This window comes from Lepisma saccharinum, chromosome 4 (assembly GCF_977018435.1).
Source record: "Lepisma saccharinum chromosome 4, izLepSacc3.1, whole genome shotgun sequence".
NCBI classification, from domain to species: domain Eukaryota; kingdom Metazoa; phylum Arthropoda; class Insecta; order Zygentoma; family Lepismatidae; genus Lepisma; species Lepisma saccharinum.
The window spans coordinates 73,387,335-73,413,218 of NC_139232.1; the positions used below are offsets into that span (position 1 = coordinate 73,387,335).

Here is a 25,884-nt window from a genome sequence, read left to right on the forward strand (position 1 = left end):
AATAGTTGGCAACCTTTTTTTTATGATACTTGTAAACTGCGGCATCTCTCGCCTCTCTTGTCCAGTGATAACTCCGAGGGACACTTGTTTCTTGGCAGGAAACGAGGAGAAGGGGAGGGGAGTTGTTGCTTTTGAGACCTAATGCCAACCAAGGGTCTTTTTTTAAAAAATAAAGAAAAAAGTGCGAGGAGAGAGGGGGGTATCGCGTAGACAACGCATCGAATCCCATCGCGCATTTTTCTGAAACCGGATCCAATACGTATTCTTAAGTAGCTCTCACACACTTTGGGGTCCCCATTAGGAACCGAACCTATTACCGATGACAACAAAGACGATTTGATTTGACTACGAAGATAGACATACGGGTTCGAATCCCGGCCCGGGCATGGGTGTTCTTTGTGTGTGTCCCTTCATCAATTTTATCGTATCATCTTCGCGATTACCGAAAAGTGGCAGACAAGTGAAATAGAATAAAGCATATCAAGCAATCAATCAACGATTTGATTTTTGTTGTTTGGCGTAGCCTTTTTGCCACATTTGGTTAATCTCGGGGTAGAGGATGGGCGATGGTATGATGACATTGATGAAGGGATACTCACAAAGAACACGCATACCCAGGTCGGGGTTTGAAACCAGGACCCCTGGTGTCGTAGTGCGCTGTGATAACCACTTCCCCAGGGAGGTTGGCCAAACAAAAGAAACGGGAGGAAAGCTCTAACTAATCGGATACGGTTGTATCGGAAAAGCAAACTGCACTTTTCCGCTGTTGTATTTTTCAAATGGATTTTTTAAACACAATCTTTGCATATGATTCGTGTTTTTTTTAAAATAATGTTTATTTCTTGATTTCCCTAATTTCACAATCGCAAGATCTCGTTACTGAAAGATCCAGGCTTGAAGCCTGGCCTGTGCATCAGTGTTTCTTGTAACCACTCTTCACCCGTTTAATTTAATCAACGTTCATCGTCATAGCAAAGGTTAGGTGCTGAAAGAGCAACGCTAAATAACAAAAATACAAATTATTTCCTTCCAGTGCATTTGCAAGGCACTACGAAATCAGGAGTCAAGAGCTCTCTATTTATGAGTGTCCCTCATGACTTCCAAGAGCTCATTAGCTACTTATTATGGCAATTTAATCTATACAGCTAGAAAAAGTGATGGAAGGTGGCAAACATTCAACATAGTAAAACGCAGATGAACTGGTAATAATAGACACTTTGTGTACTTTCTTCAATAATATTCAGGGCCTCCTCGATGGCGCAGTGGTAGCGTCGTCGCCTTGTAATGAAGATGTCCTGGGTTCGATACCCAGTGGAGGCATATATAGCAGTTCGGATCCGTACTTTAAACTGTAGGTCCAGTCCGGATTAGCCTTACTGTGCATAAAGCGGAATTAAAACACCAAATCAATCAATCAATCAATACTATTTATTTGGCTCTTTGAGCTCTGGGATACATAATTCATTCCAAATTATTTCATTTTTCACTGCACGACTGCAGAGTACAGCACATCGAACAGGAATGCGCGTTCTTCACGGATTCGAATCCTGGCCTGGGCATGGGTGTTCTTTGTGAAGTTCCTTCATCAATTTCATCACATCATCAATCATCTTCATCTTCGTGATAACCAAATGTGGCAAAAAATCGAAGTAAAATAAACCAAACCAACAACAATAAGAACGCACGTTCTTTGGCCCAAATAAATACATTCGTATTTATGACCGTTTAGCTTACCCGTTTTTTTATTTATTTAAATAAAACACTACTTAGACGAGCGAGAGAGAGAGCGAGTGAGCAAATATTTGTTATTTAATCATTATATCTTCCATATTTGAAAAAATAAAATAAAGCATAACATTTCCAAGTATTTTTGTCTGCACATAATACGTTCCCATTTCATAAACAATAAAACTATATTTTTACATCCCACATTATACATTCATATTATACAACGTGCATAAATACAGAGAACATATTAAGTACTGTAGACATTTCCCCCCGAGTTCTTTAGAGGATTTACAAAGGAATCAAAGGGAAACCAGTCCCCTATCTGTCCTATAGGAGATAGACTGGGGGACCTGAAACCACGGGCTTTCAACCATTGCAGCGGGGAGCGAGGGGGCAAGGGAGGTAGAGGCAGAAATCTTCCCTTTCCCTTCGAAAACCCGTTTCTACCTGAAAGTGCTGCGGCGGAGGAAGAGCGAGCTAGGCCAGTCCTGCCGGCTGATGTCACCGAGGGCCGAGAAGCGCGTGAAAAAAAAGTATTGTATATGAACTGCGGCTTCAACAAGACAATAAATATTGTGATTTGAAAATAATTAGAGACGTGAGATTGATTGATCTATCTCTGCTAGACTAGCTACTCCTCAGTGCACGTCACTGCCACCTACCCTGTAAAACTGCATATGATATCCTATCATTAATAAATTCTACTGTTTTAAGAGCCGAGATAATTCTATTATTTATGAAAAAGCCTGTTCCAAAATTTTGATTTTCAGTACCACCATAGAAAAAAGTATAATTTTTTAGTTTTACAATTCCCTTCTCCTGGCCACCTAACTTCCTGGACAGCTACTACATCTAATTTATACTTAACTATCTCATTAACTGTACACTGAAATGCCCCAGGCCGGTAAAGGCTCAGAACATTTCACGTGCCTAATTTAATATCCTTATTCCTAATGTAGATCTTATCCTTAGTCCAAGGACCTCCCAAAGTAGTCCCCACCCGGAGATCCGAACGGGGGACTATTTTACCTCCGGAATATTTTACCTTGGGAACATCCATGGCCTTATATTGTTGTTTCTTGACATGTGTTTTTACAGTGCAGAGTTGTCAGCTCTACGCCTAACCCCCAATATGAATGGAGGAACTACTACACGAGACAAACACAAACACATTAGACAGCACAATTACTACACAAGACGAACATAAACACATTAGACAGCACAACTACTACACAAGACACACACAAACACATCACAACTATAACAAAATATAAACACAAACACACCACAACTACTACACAAGACAAACATAAACAAATTAGACAGCACAACTACTACGCAAGACAAAACCAACATACTAGACAGCACAACTATAACACAAGACAAACAGAAACACATTAGACAGCATATCTACTACACAAAATAAACACAAACACACTAGGCACCACAACTACTGAAATAGTACGATATAATTATTTTGAATTTTGTACTGCGAAAAAAGCCGCCTCATCTCGTTACCCCGAACGCATTAATTGGTTGGTTCACAACTTCAGCACTAAGGATCCTATCGAGACCAGACATGGCAGCCTTGGTCTCGTTCTCGTTGAGTGTTGTAAATGTCTGTCTCGTGTTTATTTGTAAATGTCTCATTGACAGTCTCGTCTCAATTTATAAACATCCGTCTCGGTTTGGGAGGGCAATTCTCGTTCTCGTCTCAAGTCTAGAAAAATATAGAATTAACAACGTATGCAAAGGCTTATCATTATAAATACAAAAAAATCTCCCTTATTATTTTTTTTGACTTCTCGTTTCGACGGTACAGCCCTCGAAAACTAAATATTATCCTGCTTATATATGCAAACCAAACTGCAGATTCAGAATTACCAGGAATGAACTGGCGTTGTAATTATTATACACAAAATTCATGATTTATCTGAGGAAGTCGCATGTTCCAGGTTTGACTCTCACTCCTGTCCTTGTGAGTGACATTTCATTGAACTGGAAATTGTTACATGGGAGGATGTTTGCTCGAGACTTTGGGGACAGCTAGGGGGATGCTTCTATTGTTAATGTTAGTGTTGCTCACGAGACGAGGCATGTTCCGTTTCGTCTCATAAAAGGAGATGGGACAAGTGAATGTTTTCGAAATGAGATGGGACAGAAGAAAAAGTTCGTCTCTTATCATGGCAGGTTGGGTGATACTCAGTTGGTGGTAGAGTGTGTGTCGGGGGGGGGGGGGGGTGTACTCCTGCACCCCGACTTCGAATACGGCTTGTAGTTCTTCATCTTCATTGTAGCGATTAGCCAATAGTGGGAAGAAATGTGATGTTAGAGATGATAATTAATAAATAATTTATAATAAATTAACCATGCGTTCTCATCGTTGCGGTTAAACAAAGTGAACGGAAAAGCGACGTAAAAGTATACTAAATACAAAAATTTGCAATATATATATTAACTGAAGAAAAGTGTCATTTACTGCAGGAAATTTAAAAACTCACCGTACCTTTTTATACCGTATCACCTCTTATATTGCAGAAATTGGCGTGTAAACCGTGTTCTAAAAGTATTATCTTAAAATTTGTGAAGAAAATATTATGACGAAAATAACTGTAATTCCAGAAAAGGCATTCCTACAATATTAAGTTCTTGCCAGTCAGAACTAACCTATGTATTCGCAATGAGCAAGGCTGTTCACGTGTTCAGCCATTGACTGTTACAAGGTTTGCTTTGTCACCCTAATGGGAAAACCCTCTACCGAGTGGCTGAATTATAGTAAATACTATATACTGCTAGGGCATAATTCATCTCCAAGAAATGGAGCACAGATTTTTGCACTGGAAGTTGTATGATACTTGTTTTACACAGTAGCAAGTGAATTTTCTCTCGCTTCCGCGGTTTTTGCTAAGTTGTCGGGACGAGCAGAAGCCCCGCCTGCACGCATTTCTAAGTGATGACGTCAGAGGACCTCCTGTCTGTGGAGAGGACGTTTTCAAATCCGTGACGTAGGAGGCAAATTTCAGCTGTGTTTGAAGGCGTGTTTCTCGAGAACCGAAACAAATATCGCCGAGATATTTTGCACATCTCATGTTTGTGTCATTATCTGTAAAATGAATGGATTTAAAACGTTTTTCATGTCAAAGTGGAAATGTCCATTTGGATATAGGTGCCTTGGTAATTACTAGAAGAATAAATATATGAAAGGCATATGATTTCATCGATAGAAGAATAAGTATATTGATCAGAAGAAGAAGTTTATAGAAGAATAAGTATATTGATTAATAGATGAAGAAGTTTATAGAAGAATAAGTATATTGATTAGTAGAAGAAGTAGTCTACTAACGAATAGAAGAATAAGTATATTGATCAGTAGAAGAAGAAGACTATCGATTAGTAGAAGAAGAAGTCTATTAACCAATAGAAAATTTCGTCTATCAACTAATAGAAGAAGAAGTCTAGTAATCAATATGAGAATAAATATATTGAAGAAGTATAAGAAGAATTATATTAATTAATAGAAGAAGAAGCGTATTAAATAATAGAACAAGAAATTTATAGAAGATTGGTTTGGTTTGCTGTTTTAAGTCCACTTTATGCACAGTAAGGCTAATCGAGACTGGACCCACAGTTTAAAGTGGGATCCGAACCACTTGTGCCTCCACCGGGTATCGAACCCGGGACCCCTAAATTTATAGAAGAATAAGTATATTAATTAATAGAAGAAGAAGTTTACTAACGAATAGAAGAATAAGTATATTGATTAGTAGAATAAGAAGTCTATTAACCAATAGAAAATTTCGTCTACCAACTAATAGAAGAAGAAGTCTAGTAATCAATGTGAGAATAAATATATTCAAGTATAAGAAGAATTCTGTTAATTAATAGAAGAAGAAGCCTATTGACAAATAGAAGAATAAGTATATTTATTAGTAGAAGAAGAAGACTATCGAATAGTAGAAGAAGAAGCCTATAAACCAATTAATAGAAGAAGAAGTATATTAACCAATTATCAATAGAAGAAGAAGCCTCTTAACCAATAGATGAATCAGTCGATTAATTGATAGAAGAAGAGAACGTCTTTCACATATCCATAAAGAAGAAGAGGGAGTCTATCAGCAGACGGAAGAAGAAGTTTGTTAGCCAAATAGAAGAAGAAGTCCATCACGTATCCAGAAAGAAGAAGCCTTTTAGTAGATGAAATATGTTGATAGAGATATATGTGACCAAGAAACAAAGAGACAGCTTTAAATACAATCCTGTATATAAATTTAATGTAATATGAAAATCAAGAATATACGGTGCATTGTAGTACCTTCCGTAGTAGGTTAAATAAGTTGTTTCCTTTCTCCTCCTATAATAAGTTATCAATCAGTTTTAGTTGCCCTGAGAATCTCATGTTATACCCTGGCCTAAGCCGGACTGGTGTCACCCACTCTACATGGTAGAGTTTGAAAGGAGCTTCTCAAAGTAAAGTCATTGTTTAGAGACAATCTACCACCACTTAGTTTAATAGTCAGAAAAAGATTGAGTTGATTGGTGTTTTAAGTCCACTTTATGCACAGTAAGCATATTCGGGACTGGACCCACAGTTTTAAAGTGGAATCCGAACCACTATGTACCTCCACAGGGTATCGAACCCGGAACACCTTGATTACAAGGCGACGATGCTACAACCACTGCGCCATCGGGTAGGTCAGTCAGAAAAAGATAATTATTGGAAGTGTATAAGGCTTTTTTTTTCTTGCAGTTTGTGAGAGAGTATTGCATTTTTATTGTATTTTATTGTGAAATGAAATCCTAGTTCTAGTTTTTACTTTATCATTCCTTTTAGTTCAATATCAAGTTTCCACAGTACATTTCATAAATCATGGTCGGCCCAACAAATAACAGGAAACTTACTTGATGACAAAGATGATGACGAAAACATTTGTATAATCTTGTCAGCGAGCAAACGTCAGTTGAATGATCTAAACCTTGATAGTCTTATCTCGTGAAAATTCCGAAGTGGCATATTGTTCTCCTCCCTATTAAGTACAGATTAAGGAGACCATTCTTGGCATGCGATAACCTCGTTCATAGCGATTTCTTCTCTCTCTCTCTCTCTCTCTCTCTCTCTCGCTCTTTCATTGGCGTATTCTGAAAATTTGACCTGGTTTACCGCAATAATTCTTATTTATTGTATACATTTATTATAAACCCCATTTAGATTAATTAGATGTAATATAAATAAAACACCAATAGGAAGCATGCAAGTAAAACAAAAAAAGAAATCCAACAACTTCAAATTTTCCGGCAATTTCTATATTTTTCATAAAATTTTCCTTTTTGCCTAAAGTTGGACCTAAATTCCCTGCACCGAGGGAAATTTCCCTTCATGTAGCAACACTCGCTCTGCCAAGCGCGGCACAGAAAGCAGGAAGGAACGGACAATGTTCTCCCGTAAACGCTGTTTGGAGCGGTGGAAATGAACACTCGGACCGCGTTTACCCGCCCACTGTCTCTTTTCGGTGCGATGAAGAAGGATCAGTGGCGTACATAAGCCAGTCTTTGAGTTCATTGAATACCGGCAATTTACTTAAATTTGTGTTAGACGTTTGTCTTAATAGTTTGTATAACAATTTGACAGTGGTAAAGGCGATAACATGGAGAATACGCCATTACTCGCTCTCGCTCTCTCTCTCTCTCTCTCTCTCTCTCTCTCTCTCTCTCTCTCTCTCTCTCTCTGCTATAAGTCAAGGTTAAGTACTTGACCATAGGCCATGAGCAGGCAAGTATCTAGAAATATGTTTGGGGGGGGGAGAGGGATCCGAACCAAGTGTCTCAAAATATTAATATTATTGTTTAAACTAAAATAATTATGAAAAGATTCTCTCGGGCTATCGACCAGGTGAGTTGTTGGAAAGATTCCAAGCTTTCGAGAGCTAATGTCACTCTAATCTTCAGGATAGAAGTGACTTCTTTGGAGCGGTGAAAATGAACACTCGGATCGCGTTTACCCGCCCACCTCACCTGGTCGATAGCCCCAGAGAATATTTTCATCATTCGTCGCCAGGAAAGCTTCAAGACTTACTTAAAGTAATTATATTGAATTAATTAAAATTGTATTAATTAAAATATGCAAATTAATTAATACTATATTTTTATTACATGAATGGGTAAAAGGAAGGTATAAGAATAGTGATATAACACGTATTCATTATCTAGCTTACGTGTAGTTAAAAAAGGCAAATTTGTAACCTGCCCTGGCAAGGGAATTAATGTCAAATAGACAAATAATTGAATATTTATTGACTATAGAAAAAGGATGTTAGATCCTGTTGACGAAAAGTAAAGTTCCTGGTGATATTTTATGAATGTTACGTTATATTATTTTTTTTTTTACGTTTAGCTTACTGCTCCATAAGTTTATATCATCTCATATGTATTATCATATTGACAAGGGTTAGGTGGCAGAGCAGCCCTTGGCTGAACCTCGCCCGCTGAATAAAGAAAATTTATTATTATTATTATTATTATTATTATTATTATTATTATTATTATTATTATTATTATAAGTAGTAACAAATCTTGCATAATTTTTTTTTTTTTTTTTTTTTGGTACTGTCATTCAAAGTCGTATGATCCCAATATTATCCTTGCCTTCCAATAAGTTTGGCGAAAACAAGTAACCCTCGATTAAACAACAAGTATATTTTCATTATTTAATTTTAGTTATTTTATTATTTCATAATTTTCATTATTTAATTTTTCTACCCAGTAAGTTTTCGGGGGTCCGGACCCCTGTACTCCCCCTAAATACGTCCTTTGCCATGAGGTTCCCGAAAGTTGTTCAAAAGAGAATCAAGTAAAGTGAATTTCACCGTAGGAACCGACCTCTTCGATGTTGCTCGGAATTTTCATGGAGTGGTCATTTCTCCCTAGCAGATCATCGGGACGAGTGTTGGGTGTCCCCACAATACTCTCTGCCAGAAGACAGAGTGACGCACATTTGCGGACAAACAATCATCTCTTTGATTGATTGGTTTCTTTTATATTACTCCGCTTTTCTGCTACTTCTGGCTAATAGCGAAAATGGGGATGAAAAGTGATAAGATGAAATAGATTAAAGGACAGGAAACGACACAATAACCACAAGGATTATACTGGTGTAAGTTCAGACGCCAGAGCCTCGTTAGTTTGCAAGAATGCATATCAGAACGTGGAAGAGGCGGTTTATACTTAGGGTGACCAGACGTCCTCTTTTTTCTGGACATGTCCTCCTTTTTAGGTGTCTGTCCGGCGTCCGGGCGGATCTTTTAAGAAACGGTAAACGTCCTCCTTTTCTGGAAAAATGCTTCCACCGATAATGATCCACCAGGTGTTATTTTACATGTAAAGCATATCTCACTTGAGGCGCGATAACAATTCTAGCAATGCTCATTGAGCATCTGGGAGCTCAACCACTATTATTTTGTCCAAATGAGCCTTCAACGCGTCCCAGACCGCAGTTCCTTTTAGTCATACATACGCGACACAGAAACGCATAATGAGAAATGTGATTATTAAGTAATATTTACATTTATGAAATACCAAAGTGCCAGCCTGCTTGGTCCAGTGGTTAGCACAGAGCGCTACGATGCAAAAGGCCCCTAGTTCGAATCCCGGAACTGGAAAACAGTGGCAGATCCAGAAGTTTCAGTTGGTAGGGGCGAATTTCAGTTGGGTATCTCACCCCACAGAAAATCAATTCCAACCTACATTTGCACTAGTCTATACAAAGGAGAAGAAGTACTATAAACAGGAACAATATTGTTTTGCAAAAATAGGGATCCAGGACTGGAAAAGATTGTTGTTATATGTTGGAAGAAGCACATTTTATATATTTATAAAATTAATGGTAATTGCAAATGTGCTGCAATTTTTTGCGGTGTCCTCTTTTTTTTATGTTTGTGTCCCCCTTATTCGCCATGCCCTGCCCTCCTTTTTCGCCATGGCCTGTCCTCCTTTTTGAATGTATGTGTCTGGTCACCCTATTTATGCTTGGGTGCTTAACGGTGTTCACCCTTGACACAGACACTCCATATTCTCATCGTTGATATACCAAATGATTTCCATTCAATATTTTTGTCCTGGCTTTCGGTCTTCTCAAGTAGGCTGGTAGTCTAGATTTGTCCATGATGAAAACTGAAGTTCCAAAAGGAAATTCGTTCGGCACTGATGCAGCATGATGTAACCATGTGTCTGCTTTACAAGTCCCTGAACATTTTCCCATTGTAATTTGTGCCCTGTGACTTCTGAATACTCCGGTTCGTTTAATTTTAGCTATTATTATCAACATAACATTCTGCATGTCTAACTGATAACCTTAAATCGACATAGCAGTGGCCTCAGTATCAAGAACTTCCGCTACAGCATCCACGATTGACAGTTGCACATAGTCACGTGCGTTGCTTGGTTTCTTTTGTGTAGAGCAAGACATTGGCGTATTAAAAATAGTGTATTGGACTTCGGCCCCTAAGATATCCACGACCCAAAATATATTGTGGTCAAGGGCATGCCGAGAGGGGGGTTGGGTGTTTAATCTCCTCCGAAATGTCTGTGAAATAGTGGGACCAGGAATACAAATAAAGCTTTAAATTACCACTTTCTCCACTTCTTTCATAGTTGCAATATTTGCAAATAACAGATAGAGTAGAATTTCTAAACAGTTGTCTGCACTATGTTATAATGACATTTTTCCTTAAACATTTTTCCAACTCAAATAAGTACAGTAATTCTCGTGCAAGATAAGAGAAAACGAATTCGATTTCGCACTGCAAGTGACGGAAAAATGTGATTACACATTTCACGTTTTTGCAAATCGTTATAAGGGGTATACGGAATTCCAAAAATTTGTTGCTGGGATCGGGAAGAAAAATCTCCCCTTCACGATTTAGATTTAGGGAAATAATGTTTCTCAGTTTTGGGAACCAGAGCAGTCGGGAAATTTCGAATGGTTGTAGGGTATATTCAGTGGCGTAGCATGGGCATTTCGGGTGGGAACGTCAAGTCCGAAGGAAAGGTCGGCCCTTTTTTGGTTAATAATTTACTTATGGAATTAGTCGTCACAGGTGTTGTTTATTTGCCTGAAGTCAGCTGGGTTTGCAATAAAGCATCATCATCCATGCAGTTTTTAGCTAGAAAATTAGATGCCTCACTATGCAACAAATGTTTTGAACTCTGGTGTTTTATACCTTTCGGCATGACACAAATCATTATAAAACCTACCTGAATCACAAGCCTCTGTACAACAGTAGACGTCATTGTTGTGGATGATCCAACTAATGATTGATTTGGTTTATTTTACTTCGCTTTTCTACCACTTTTGGTTAATCGCGAATATGAATATGAGTGATGATGATATTGATGAAGGGACACTCACAAAGAACACCCGTGCTCACCCCGGGATTCGAATCACGGGCCTCTGTCGTCTTGGTGCACTGTGCAAAACACTCTGACACGGAGGTGGGCGGATGATCCAACTATCGTACACTCTACTAACATAAAAGTGTCGATTAGTAATTCAGACCACTGTTTATTACGTCTTGAGAATGTTGATAAACATTTTAAAATAATTTTGTCCAGAGACCATTCGATGTTAATAAGAGTTTTCAAATGAATGCTAAACATTTCCATTGACATAATATTAAGCAGTTACATAATAACTAAAAAATAATAACCCGCAAAACTATTATTTTTTTATTATTATTAAGTGGTAGAGCAGCCACAGGCTGAACTTCTACCACGAGGACTTCAGCAACTTATTTGACAAAAACTGTGTTGATCTTTTAGTTTTTAATGTACATCGCTGTTCGTGCGATAAATTATACAATGCAGTGGCCATTAAGAAGTGCTATATTTCAGTTTGGTAAAGTTACGTCAGTCAATATTGCGTATTGTAGCAACACATAGCACGAGTGGCACGAGCGCGAAGAACCGGGTAGAAATTCTACCGCTGTCGTCTGCTTCAGAAGGCAGGAAGGGTCACGTGAACCAATCACGTAGCCCTCTGCTCCATACGCGGGCGTAAGAGAGAGCATTTGGGCGCGTGCTTTAGAGGTCCAAGCTTTCCCTCCAGAAAGGCAGCAAGGAATATAGGGGTCCTGTACGCCGAACCTGCTCGGCGTTCGGCCAGGAAAGGCATTTTAAAAAAAATGCTAGAACGAGTGTTGTTAGTGGAGCGTTGCAAGCGGATCGCGAGAAATAGCTATTATAATGCCATGAAGGTCAGACATATATGAAATTAGTCAAGATTTACTTTATATTTACAGCATTTACGCATTTTTTAAATATTAAATCTGGGAACGCCGGGCGTACGGGCGTACTATAACGCTACGCCACTGGGTATATTAAAAGAGCTTTAAATGTTTTTTATTCCAGAAATGAGAGAAAAAAGTGTGTAGAAATCAAAACTTCTATATACATAAGCACATATGTATGTTAAGAATTGTCAGTGTTAAAAAAATAAAAATAATTAACATATTTTATATATGTACACGAAAGAAATTGTGAATTAACAAAACGCATTTAGTTAAGCTTTTTGGCAACCTCAAACAAAAAAGAAATGGTAATCTTTACTAAATTTGGTAATTTTGTTTTTAAACAAATATTTCACTACTGAAGCTATTTTTTGTTTATCAAAAAAACTATTTTCTTTGTGTATGTATGTATACATCTTAGAATTGTACCGCTACCCAGAATACTTTCATAGAACGTCACCTAATACACCACATGAATAACACTGGGGAACAAAAAAATATTTTATTTTGTGGCATAAAGTTTAATAACAGTTTCAGCACACAAAACAGCTGTGATTGCCAATTGTATGATTGGTTCAGTTGAATTGACTCCAGTTTAAAAAATAAACACACCATGGAAAATGTAGGAGGTAAAATTACTCCACGCTTTCTCGGTAATATCAAAATTTGATAATGGGCTGAAATTCCCATTAAGAAACTTATTAATATATTTTTAAATTGTTGCTAGGCAACTTATGAAGCATTGCTAGGCAATATATCTCCTATGTTTGTGGGATAGTCGTGCTAGGGAAAAGCATTGGACGATAAAAGTTTGGCCCCGAAGGGAAAATATTAGTGGGAAAAGTTAATATCATTCATGAACCGCTGATAGATAGGGACAAAATCATCCTTCCGCCACTGCATATTAAACTTGGGTTGATAAAACAGTTTGTCAAGGCCTTAGATACAAGTGTTGATTGTTTCAAATATATATGCCACACTTTTCCAGGACTAAGTATAGAAAAATTGAAGGCAGGAATCTTGGACGGACCACAAATTCGTACACTTATAAATGATGCCAATTTTACAACTTACATATTTTACATCGAATCTGATGCCTGGCTGAGCTTTGTGTCTGTCGTCAAAAACTTTTTGTGGAATCACAGAGCATAAAACTACCGCGATATAGTTAGAAATATGTTGAAAAATATTTAGAAATTGGGAGCTAATATGAGTGTGAAGATACATTTTCTACATAGCCACATTGACAGATTCCCTGAAAACCTTCGTAATTTTAGTGAAGAACAGGGAGAAAGGTTCCATCAGGATATAAGGATAATGGAAAAAAGGTACCAGGGGGTGTAAGGGGTGACCTTCCACGTAGTACACCCAAATGTCAACCTGACTTCCACGTTAGTGCACCCTGGACTGAAGACTAACGAGGCTCTGGCGACTGGCCCCACGGCCAGTATAATTTTGTTTGTATTGTCCTGTTCTTTTGTCCATATGTGTGCTGAGTTTCCATTTACAGCCTCAGCTTTTAACAGAAGTCAGAACATTTTAATTTTTTTAGTTATGCAACGTTAGAGTTGTTATTTGTAATGGTAAGGGGCTGGCCCCCGTATAATGTGACGGGAGCAAAATAGCCTAAGTGCTGACGCTCCCAAAATTTTAAATTCAAATCAAATCAAATCAAGGTACCAGGGACGGTGGATCGCCACATGATGGCCGACTACTGTTGGAGCTTACAGAGGGATTGTCCTAAAAAGCAATACAGCAGGAAATCGTATAGAAAACGTTTCACATAGTTTGTTACTTCATTGTGTATATATTTTCTTAACTATTATGATCATAGGCCTATATAAATTTATTTTTATAATAATTATTGTAATCACAAAAAGAAATATTAAATTGTTGTTGGAAGTTCATTTATATGTATGTCTTATGTTTCCGCTATTTTGATTTAGTTGCATTTATTTCATAAATTAGAGTCAATTCAGGAAATATATTATTGTATCATTATTCAGCAGCATGAAATCACCCTAAATTAGCTCTCAAACACTGTGCCGCAATTTCACTGTTCCCTAGCGTAATCGCTGAACTGTGGGGAGTCCAGATTTCGGGACGGTAGATAACGTGTTTTTTTTTGGCTAAGAATCTCGGAAATGTGTGAAGTAAGGACGCGCATAACTGTAAAGAAGGGGAGAAATCGAAAGGACGGGGCAAAGCAGTGCTCTCTGGTGGCTGCAGCCGCGTTTTCCTTTAACCTACTTCATTGGTCGAACCCTCTCGAGTCCTACTTACCCAGAGGACTTGTTTTTGTGCGCATGCTCCAGAGATTATTGATTGATTGATTGATTTGTTGTTTTAAGTACAATTTATGCACAGTAAGGCTAATCGGGAGTGGACCTACAGTTTAAAGTGGGATCCGAACCACTTGTGCCTCGACCGGATATCGAACCCGGGACCCCTTGATTACAAGGCGACGACGCTACCGCTCAGAGATTGCTGAGAAAAAGCTTATGCTCCAACTATTAGCAGACTGAGTTTTTTATTTGCGTGGTTTCAAAAGAAATATGTTTATTTCGCTCTTTTACCAAAGTGAAACAAAACAATTATACAGTTTTACCACATATAAAGATATATCTTTATTTGTGGTTTTACGGTAGGGAATGTTACGTGCATGAAGGCGCTATATTTTTATCTTAGATACAGAAAATTTTGTGTGAGCTCACAGTTAAGTATTGTTTGTTTTAAGTGTTCGTGATAAGGGCTGTGTCGATTTTAATACAGACAATGAGCATTTATCAGATCAGGGAGAAACTTTTTTCAGTAAATAATTCTTCTCGTACTTTGACAGAATCAAACATTTGTGGCATTATGTTCCACTTCTATACCAATGGACGCAAGTTTGATTCTCAGACAGAATCAAAAAGCCTACGTATTGATATGATATACTATGAATATAATAAAATAATCAACAAAAATTCCATGCACCAAATGGTAGTAGTGGCAGCGATTAGGCGGGTGCGAGGGAGGCAGTTCCCTCCCCTCCACTTTTCGCCACGTTTATCCCCGTACTATGCTAAACCTTATCTACAAAGGGAAATAAACTGTTCCCCCCAGATTTGGCACCTTGCTCCCCTTTTTGGAACCCAATCGCCGCCACTGAATGGTAGTTATTTACATTTGCGATGTTCTTGATACACTTCTACTTCTCCACACGTTGACTAACGTTCACGTCAAACGTTACGTCACGTTTTTGACGTCAAGAGTAGGACCAAAAGATGTTTGTTTTGTGCTAACATTTACCTAGTTCCTTCCGTGACGAATGGACGTAAGTTTATTTTGGAAGTTCAAAGGAAAAATTATATTCCTACAACTTTCAACAAGACACTTCAGAATTGTACGTACGATTTATGTCGTCTTAACCAAAACAATCCGAATACTCGGCCTCAAAACTAAATCTCAGAAGTAGAGCCAATCCCGTAGCCAGGCAGGGGCCAGGGGGGGGGGGCTGAGCCCCCCCTGGAACTACCGTCAGCCTCCCCGACACTGCCATCAGCCCCCCTTTACATTAGGTAAACTATTTTGCATAATTTGTTTGCAGTGAAGAGTGAAAATGTAGACAACTCACAACTTTAAGGATAAATCCACAGAATATGAATAGTATCTATTACATTCGCCCATTTCGTTTATGAGCAGAAGTATTCTCTAGACTTCAGAAAGTTCTTTCATAAGGGAGCTTCTTTATCTGTACCTTCACTGTCCCGTTTAGACAGAAATCTGTGACTTTGATGTCATCATGCAAGTTCCCTCCACATCTGCGTCAAAGGTCAACAACACCTCTTAAGTTTTGGCAAGGAAGGGGAGTTTAATTGCTTCGGCCGGGGGTGGAATATACTGTAGGCACTGTGATTAAATATTGTGCGTTTTTTGTGTGTGATATACATGTACATGTCTGTTTCATCTAAAATAGTATGGGGTATGTAAGGGATAATTTCAGTATCAGTCAATTAACACTTCAAGAGATGTTTTAAAAGATGTAGAAAAATATACTATTAGTGTAGTATATGATATTTATACATGAATGAGCCCCCCCCCCCCCCACACACACACACATAATTTACCTTCATTTAATATTTTTTTTAAAAAATGGACTTTGTTTACAAAGCCACCCCTGATAACCCGTGAGCCCCCCCCCCCCCCCGAGATCAATTCTAGCTACCGGCCTGAGTAGAGCGTGCGTACAGTGGGATCCATGAGTATTACCGTGCAAATTGTCCATGACTATTTTCATTAAATTTTTTCTCACATCCTTTGTGTTTTTAAGGGATGGATTTTTATGTATGCTGGTGTAGAAGTTGTCAACAGCTTGTTTTGAGTTTTCTTGTAATTCTTGAAGCTCTTATTAGGTCAAATAAAGTCCACGAACATGGGGATGGACAATTTGCACGATAATACTCATGGATCCCACTGTACATCTACAGCCTGTTCGCTGTTCACAATTTGCAGAGGGGGCCACTCCGCGACTTGCACGTTATTGGCTAGAGCTTGTGACGTCACCAAGAGGACACGAGCGGACGAAAGCTATGCGGAGAATGTATCAGATGGGCCATGAAACGCTGTGTTTCCATGCATCTTTTGATATTATGCACCAAACCTGTTAATTTAATTTGACAACAAGAGATGAAAGACGCGATAGAAGGATACATTTATTCCGAAACAATGCATAGTTTATTTTTCAGTCATTATTTGTATGATATTATTGTTCCTGTAGGCTGTGGCCCACTGCCGGCTATTCTTTCCAGCTAATCTATTAGGGGAAGCGGGGGCTAGTTGCAACACTTTTAAAATTTTGAACTTCAAAAAATTGTATAATTTTTGCTTTTCAACATACGTCCACGAAACTTTGTAGTTGAAAGGCGGGATACATTCCACTTGCACAGAAAATTTGAGAACCTCGACACTCATGTACTTCTATTGGAAATTTAAAATTTCCAAACAACTAACTTTTGTTGCAACTTGCCCCGTATGCGGGGCGTATTGCAACACTTGGAAACATAAATGAAAGTAAGAACAAAAATCTTAATTTATTTATCAAATGATACAAAAAACGATCTGAATATTATGTTAGAAACTGTTCAACATATGCTGACATTGTAACAATATTTTAAACTTCAAGTAGGCCTAGACCTAAATTTAGCATATTTCTGGTTTATAAATGTACGCTAGATAAAGGAGTATTCAAACAAAACAAACACTTTCTTTAATCTGAGAAACAATGATGACAGACATAAAACGCATCTTCTTTCGTACATTTCTTGAAATGTGCCCACCCGTCACACTCTATACACTGTACTCACTCCCTTCCACCTGTTGCAACTTACCCCTCACCCACTTTACTTAACAAAACGACGAAATGTCTTCCTCATGAATCTTATTGTAAATATGGCTGTTATTCTTTTACAGGTGAAAGTACATGTGTATCATTAATAGCAACATAGTCAACAACAGTTACTTGTCCTAGTCGCCAGTCACTTCAAAATAAATTATTCAAATTTTACTCACCTAGTCTGAAAACAACAATTCTTATTTCCTGTAACTGTTATCAGCTCGCTTGCACCAACAATCTAGAACGTTTCTTCCTCCACAAAATGCGCATGCGCGAAGGGCAAGTTCGTTCTCGTAACTCTTCACGTCGAGGCGATATTAACAGTGTTGCAACCTACCCCTGTTGCAACTAGCCCCCGCTTCCCCTACATTTATTTTAAATGTGTAATCCTAAGGAAAGTTCTTGTGCTGGCATATTCTGATATGACTCTTTCCTGAATATCCTAGAATATCACTTTAATATTTTTACGTTACTTTTCAGATTCTCCAAGTCGACCGTAACGATGAGGATAAATTTGTATTTGTGTTTTTGTTATTTAGCGTCGCTTTTCTTCCACTTTTGGCTCATCGCGACGAACAGGATGAATGATGATTAGTTTAATTTGATGAAGGGACACTCGCACAGAACCCCTATGACCATGCGGGATCTTTGGAGGCGAAAACGAAAGTCTACCACTTAACGCCCTCGGCTATCGAGCCGGTGAATGAATTGGATATTGGCTATTGCATAAAGGGTGTCTTTTCGGGAAGCATTCAAATAGCAATATTTGAGGACTAAAATTTTGGTAAACGCTGTAAGTGCCACAATAATTCAAACACCGTTTTCCACGTTAAACTGTGAAATATGCCATGCTTTATAATGTGGTAAACGTGAAATGTTGCTGGTAGCCCTCTAAGTAGTTCAAAGGGCGTGTAAAGATTCACTAGTGTGAACGTTCTTACGGGCTGATGTGCTGAACGTTGCGATTTCCCAACACTTTCGCTTTTGGCACTTACAACGTTTACCACTTTTAGTCCTCATTTCTTCCACGTAATAATACCTAGGATCTTCATTCTTGCGGCCTTACTAGACTCTACCATGTGGGCCAACAATCTGTGTATTACTCTGTAGGGTTTGTGTTCTTTGTCTTGTGATCTTCCCTACATCAATTTCATCTACTCACCATTCATTTGCATCGTTGCGATTAGCCAAGTGGTAAATCATACGTAAAATGAAACAAAATCAATACAAACACAAAATAAAAATAATGGAACGATTATGCTGTTACGTTTTCCTGTATTTTAGGCACGTCGCACTAATCAGCCAAGAGTCAGAGATTGCTTTTCGGTCCAATTATTCTTCTAATAATGGGAGGTAAATGCAAGCTGAGAATTATAATTTGGTCTTTTATCCACCTGAGTTGAGGACCTTAATTTTTAGATTTTATTTGTAATGATATTTTAAGGTAAATATTAATGCGAGGAATTATAAAAACTTACGGCTAATTTCGGCACTGGCTTCCTATCATATTCTGTAATACTTACATTTGTTGTAAGACCGTACTTAATACATTAATTTACTTTGTATAAATACTACATTATCAATTGCTTTTCCTAATTAAATGTCATACCATATCCAACACACACATGAAATATGTTTTACTAATAATAATAGACCTAGTAGTGCTCAATTAGAAAATAAGTCTTGTGAAGCAACACACAAATGGCCTCCCCAATGGCGTAGTAGTAGGAACGTTGCCTTGTAATCAACGGATCCCGGGTTCGATACCCGATGTAGGCACATAGTAGTTCGGATCCCACTTTAAATTGTTAGTCCAGTCGCAATTAACCTTTCTGTGCATAAAGCGAATTTAAAACACCAATTCAATCAAGCAACGCAAATATGCAATATTAAATCTAGTTTCTTTATCTTCATCCAACCTGTTACGAGGTGACGTATGGTCAGCACGAAGAGCCCGCAGTCATTTTTGTAAGTTTCCATTACCGGATTACGCTACTCATTCATAGCTCTCCAATTTTCTCACAATGGTGGGTGGCCACCGGGAAAAAAATGCTGAATCTATCATAGTAATTTTCAAAAAGAAGAAGGGAATTTTGGGCGGGGCTGCTCCGGATCCACTGGACGCACCCCCTGGATACACCCTTGGTGTAAGTGTGTCCGTATGCGCATTGCTGTCGCCGTCCAGGTGAGTGTCATCTTCATTGCATTTATCTTTTATGTTTCTATGATCGTGAATATGTGGAGCCCTTACTTCCACGCTCTCGTGAGCCCCTATAGTTTGTGGCCTTAGCTGGTTGTTCAGTGGAAGGAAAGGCGTGTTAGCCTCAGTTTCGGTATGTAAATGAAGTCGTCGAACTCCGCGGTGAACACAGAGGCCCAGGTTCGAACCCCCTTTACAGCATGCATCATTGTGTTTCTCCCATCATTTATTCACCAGTTCTTCACCGTCGCGATTAACCCAAGGATAGAAAAGCGATAACCGAAGTAGAAGATAAAGGAAGCCCAAATAAATAATCAGATATAATTCAGAAATTTTCAAAGGGATGGATTATCTGGAGGAGGATATGTCGTCTCGTTTAGAAGTAGGTATTATTTGTGGACCACAATATCATGCATAAAACTTTAAGAAAAGAAAAGAAAAACGAAAGCTGAGCAAATAAATAGAGAAGGAAAAGGGTGTATAGCCACATGAATCTCCCGTAGGCCCATCGCTGACTCGAATATGCTTTAACCCTTTTCCAGATGTGTTGCAATATTAGAACTAAAACGTTCGGGTAAGATATCCTGACAACACCTGAATTACTGTAGTTGATTCTCTTTCTAAACATAACCATTCTGCATGCAATTTCCACCTATTAGGATGAATTTCAATTCCAGTTTTATGAAATTGCACAAGTCTTTAAAAATCGCATGAAATAATTTGCTTGATTGTACAATATTTGGAGAAAAACATTGGATACAATCACGTTAGTTTGATCTTAACATTGCAAGAAGTCTTCTCGTTTTTCTGTGCTTTTCCTCAAAAGGATTCATTGTCACCATGGCTGACCAGTGTTCGAACCTGAGACCTCCGGCTTCGTTGACCACTCCGAAACCTAGTAATATCAAAAGAAAACAATCTCTCCAACAAAAATTTCCATAAAGGGAAAAGGGTATTTCTTATTCTAAATCCTGAAAGAAAGAAAGAAAAAAATGTGTTTAGAATCCCTGTTAAAACATTCGCTGTAGTCTAGAATAGAAAATATAGGTATACAGTGCCAGGAAAGTATCACAAATATCTGACAACCGTGAAGTTCCTCCTGAACTCTCTTGCAGAAACTATAAATAGATTTAATTATTGTTGAACGTAGAATACCGCTTTGATCAGCCGAGCCTTAATTAACATAAGTAAAGAATGGGACCAATTAACTAGAACTATTCATGCATATTCTAAAGCTACAAAATACGTACGTGTTTTATATTATTTTCCATGAAATGTCCTTTAGGACATAATGTGGACTTTATACAGAGTTAACATGTAAACTTAATTACCGTTTCTTATTAGCTACAAAACTATTCACTCCATTTAACCTTTTGAGTCCCAAGGCCTTTTTCACATGTAAGCCTCTCGGTCCCGAGCCAATTTTGAGCAAAATGCAGAGTTTCAATTAAATGAGTGTAGGTCGGAGACTAATTGCCATAGAGAGATGAGTGATATACCGTTGTACGCGGAATGAACCAGAGATTCAGACTATATGAAATTTATGCAAATTCGGCGTATATGTGGCGGGGGGAGGGGGCTAACTCTCAAAATTCCAAAATTTCGGGAAAAGAAATTTGGTTCCCCCACCCTCCCCTCAAGAAAAAAGTACATGACAGTGTCGACATGCACATGGAAATGATCGCTGACATGTAAGGAACACAAAAATATTTGCATTATTATCATATGACCAATGTAACTTGAGTTGTACCTCCAAAAGGAATGGTCGGCACGCCACTGATTCAAGCTTCAAAATGCAGCGGTACCTTGAAATGACTTTACCTCAGAGACTATTTGCCCTGGAGATATGAACGATATACCGTTGTACGCAGAATGAATCACAGATTCAGACGATATATAATTTATGCACATTCGGCGTATATATGGAATGGGAAATCCCCTGAAAATAAGAAACAGAAAAATATTTTCATTTTTGTCACATGACCAATATTACGCGAGTTGTACCCCTGAAACGAAAGGCTTGTACGTCACTGTCTCAAGCTTCGGAATTTTGGCGAACTGCAAAGTTACATTGAAATGACTATAGCTCAGAAACTAAATGCCCTAGAGATATGAAAGATATACCGTTGTACGCAGAATGAATCACAGATTCAGACGATATATAATTTATGCACAATCGGCGTACATTTGGAGGGGGAAAGGGGGTAAATCCCTTCAAAAATACTTTTCTTAAAAAAATGGTGTTTCCCCCGCCCCCCGAAAAAAATGTCAAAATGCACAAAATGCAAAATTTATGCAAATTTGGCGTATATATGGAGGGGGAAGGGAGAAAACCCCCAAAAATTATTTTAAAAAATTGTCACTTCACCCAAAAAATGTCCTCGCACTTGGGCACAAAACGACACCTACGCACAACATTCACGGACGAAAAGCTAGAACGCAGTGAAAAATGAGCGCCGATTCTTGCAGCTGCTTGAAATTATATTTTTAGACAATGCAGGGTAACCCCTGTTGCAACTTGTGGACACTTGTGCTTAAAAAACAAAAGTTTCCTTCAGTGCGCTTCGAAATTCCATTCTCACAACGCACATTCAACAACCAGTCTTCCCCCTCCCCCACCCCCTGCTTGCGTCCACACGGAAAACTTTCATTTTGACATCGGATACTGATAAACAAGCTTCCTTCGAGTCCAGTTAACAGGAGGGAGTGAAAAGCATTGCTTTAGAACAACAAAGCCGGTCTTCCTTTGTCGGCAAAAATTTGACCTTGAAAAGAGACGCAAGAGATAAGTCCCTTTTCCCGCATTTTCCCGCCTTTTCCTCTCCATTTTCATGAAGACAAAAAAAAGCAAAAAAACATTTCTGTTAAATACATGTGTTAGGAACAATATAAAAAAATCGAAATTCTAGCCAAAAATAGAAAAGTTATAACGTAAAAACTACGACCTTGACACAGCGTCTCGATCGAGACGCTTGGGACCCATAAACATCCCTCCACCAGATGGTTAATAAAAAATTGAAGTATCACTTTAACCACTAATCAGGCAGTCAGTTCTATTTAACAGTTAAATTTTTCAATTAAAAACTGAAAATAAACTACATGTTCTGAAAGAGTACGAGATTTGATTTTAAATTTAACCTTACTGGTTTACCACGGGCTCTGGCGTGTCTTTTTCGAACAGTTTTCCAGCAACATGAACTAAATAATCGAAAAGCAGGCAAGAATGAAATATGGCGTCACAAAAATTCGAGCTCTAATAATAAATATCAGGAGAAAATTGTATTGTTGTCTTGCAACAATATTTTAGCTCAATAATACTTACATGTTCCCATAGATCTTATATTAGAAAAAAAGCCAATGCAAATGTAACATAAAACTAATAAGAGACAAAAATTCAATGAAAAAACAAAAAGGTAAGGAATATATTTTTTTAATAATATAAATATACATTTTTCGGTCATTTAAATCTTAAGAACTCACAGTATTCATCATAAATTTCTTTACAGGAACACAAAATGAATCAAAGACTCTAGGTGTGTGTGGGATCCTGAAAAATCTGTACCGTGATACGGAAAGAATCAAGTTCCGATCCCGAATTAGTCTATTGCGGAAATATGGATTCGTACAGTAACAGAAATGGCACACATTATCATATAAGCAATTATATCTAGTATCTGTAAAAGGTAAAAAAAAGTAAAGTGCTCCCCTGTGCATAGCACCACGCCATGAAGGCGTATAGGGGGTGTGGGGGTAACGCCCCACACTTTCTTGATCCGGTCGTGAGTGGGGGTGATGTGATCAGCATCACGCCCCTGACCGCCTTTACCCCCCAGGGTTTCCCCCAGGTACCCATGTTATTCGACGCTGGGTGGGCGCCGGGGCCGCTTCCATCGTTAGAAAAGTTCCCGGATTTGAACCGGCCGGGGATCGAACCCGGGACCTTTAGCATGGTAGTCAGACGCGTTACCGACTGAGCCACTGTACTTATTTTAAATCACAATATCATTTATTGTTTTAACTTTGCAGTCTAGCTTGAGTATTGCTGTTTGAAAATCAATCTACCGGTCATAAAAAATAATTGGGAGGTTTGATGTTCAAAACGTCTTGTTTAAGGTAACATTCAAAGATCACAAAGTTAAATTCCTTCTAAACGGCTGTTTATTATTGATATAATTATATGGAACATTCACCTGAAACATACACTTTTTTGGAAATGAATGAAATCATAGAAAGGCATCTAATCATGTACAATTCCGTAGGTAAAATTATATTGTGTTAATATTATTACTAGGGCTAGTACTTTTATGACAGCATATTTTTTTTGGTAAGGGTGATGTGTTTCCTAGATATATAGAATTTCATACTGTGAAGAAACTAATTGAATTAAGGTGCTTTATACGGGCATATTTTGATATATTTTGCAATTTCTATGTAATAAAGCATCTTTGATGGATTTTCAGTCATATTCAGCATATTTTCGCTTTTCCAAGAAATTTTCCAAGTGGATTCGTTCTTACTCCCATGTTCACCCGAGGTTTATTATTTTTTTTTTTTGGACTGCAGCAAAATCTTTTTCATTTTTAATTGAAAATTTACAGAAAGTATTCATTGTGCATTTCAACTCATCAGGGCCCATTAAGTGAACTAAAATAGTATGTATATGAAAATATTTCAGCATAAGTTAGATACTGATGTTTGAAACAGTCTAGTTATAAGGGCATATTTTGTAAAATTTTAGGTGATAAGAGCATATTTTATTTTGCATATTGTGGTGATTTTTAGGGGTCATAAAAATCCTAGTCCTATAAGCGAGAAAATATTGAGAAAAATAGCGAATCAAACGCCAAGTTGATATTTCAAAATTTAGAAACCGCGTGAACAATATTTATGCTCGTTTCCCACGGAGATGGAATTCTTATTAGAATACCTTCTAGTAGCAGCGATTAGAAAGGCGATCTAGCAGTGGCGTCTCGTGGCCTCAAATTTGGCCGGGGCTTATTTTTTAAAGAATTTAAAATATAATGACAATTCACATGAATTACAAAAAATAGGTATTTTTTTTTCTAGACTACAAAACTGGACTTATTTTTTTGAAAGAATTTAAAATGTAATGACAAATTACATGAATTACAAAAAAACGGGTATTTATCTTCTTCTAAACTACAAAACTGGACTTATTTTTTGAAAGAATTTAAAATATAATGACAATTGACATGATTACAAAAGGAACAGGTATTGTTGTGAAACATACCTTTCTACGAACGTTGACTCCTGTTCTTCTGCTCAGCAAATTTTATTATTACTTTTTCGTTGAAGCCCTCTATGTTTGAAATGTATTCTATCTCTATTGTAAGCAAGTGCCAAGGCAGTTGGTCTGTCTTGTCCCATTGCATTTCTTAAGCAGGTTTTAATACGCTTCAATGTGCTGAAACATCGTTCAGATTCAGCTGTTGCCACTGAAGTTATTAAAACTATGCTTGTCATTTTTACTGTTTCTGAAAAGGTACACTCTAAATAATTTTAAATAAAAAATGAATGCAATATACTGATAGAGTTTATGTTTTCAACTCTTCACTACAATAAAGAACACGAAGTTCCCTCTTTAGTTTTCCCTCTTCTATGAAGGGATAATAAATCTGGGAAGATGCCTCTGTTTAAAGATTGTTCTCTTTCATTATGTCCATTTTTCTGGACAAATTCATTGTGTCTTGTAATTGACAGCCTATGTCCTTCATCAATTTGTGTTCGAACATTAACCCTGCCAAACTCACTCAAACAGCGAATGAAAGCCACCAAAACACTACAGAACATGACGCGAGTTCGAACGCGACGCAACGGAACTAGCCCCGAATCAGCACTCAAATCCATTGCACTCTCCCCTCCTTTCTCTGCTAGCATGTGACCTTTACTGTAGTGTAGGTGGGTGTTGGCCACGCCTTCCTTTGCGACGTGCCCCGGAAAACGATAATTGACATCAATCCCGCTAGGAGCGCTGTCGTATCCATTGCAACAGACGATGAATTTACGTGGGTAAAAATCGCCTTTTGAAAGACTGTGTGATAGTTATGCGTTATGGTGATTGATAATTACGTGAATACGTCCGTTTTTCTTTAGGGGCTAAGCCCCGGAAGCCCCAAGGGACGAGACGCCACTGGGATCTAGTAGGAACTCTATCTATGTGGATTACTGGCTTCAAATCCGTAAATGCCGAAGAACATTACAATCATACTTATTGCACAATTTGTTCAGAGTTAGTTATTGTACGTAAACTTGTAGTAAGGATTGAATTTTAAAAGAACACATTT

The 25,884-nt window shown here is 38.0% G+C and overlaps 1 protein-coding gene across 1 annotated transcript in view; it reads left to right on the top strand.

Moving 5' to 3' along the window:
* Positions 1–22,937: 22,937 nt before the first annotated feature.
* LOC145986974 (uncharacterized) overlaps positions 22,938–25,884 on the top strand; it is a 31,020-nt gene continuing 28,073 nt past the window's right edge. Inside the window, exon 1 of the mRNA XM_083121438.1 lies at positions 22,938–22,992. The gene's annotated coding sequence lies outside the window, so the exon portion shown is untranslated. The remainder of the gene's footprint in view (positions 22,993–25,884) is intronic.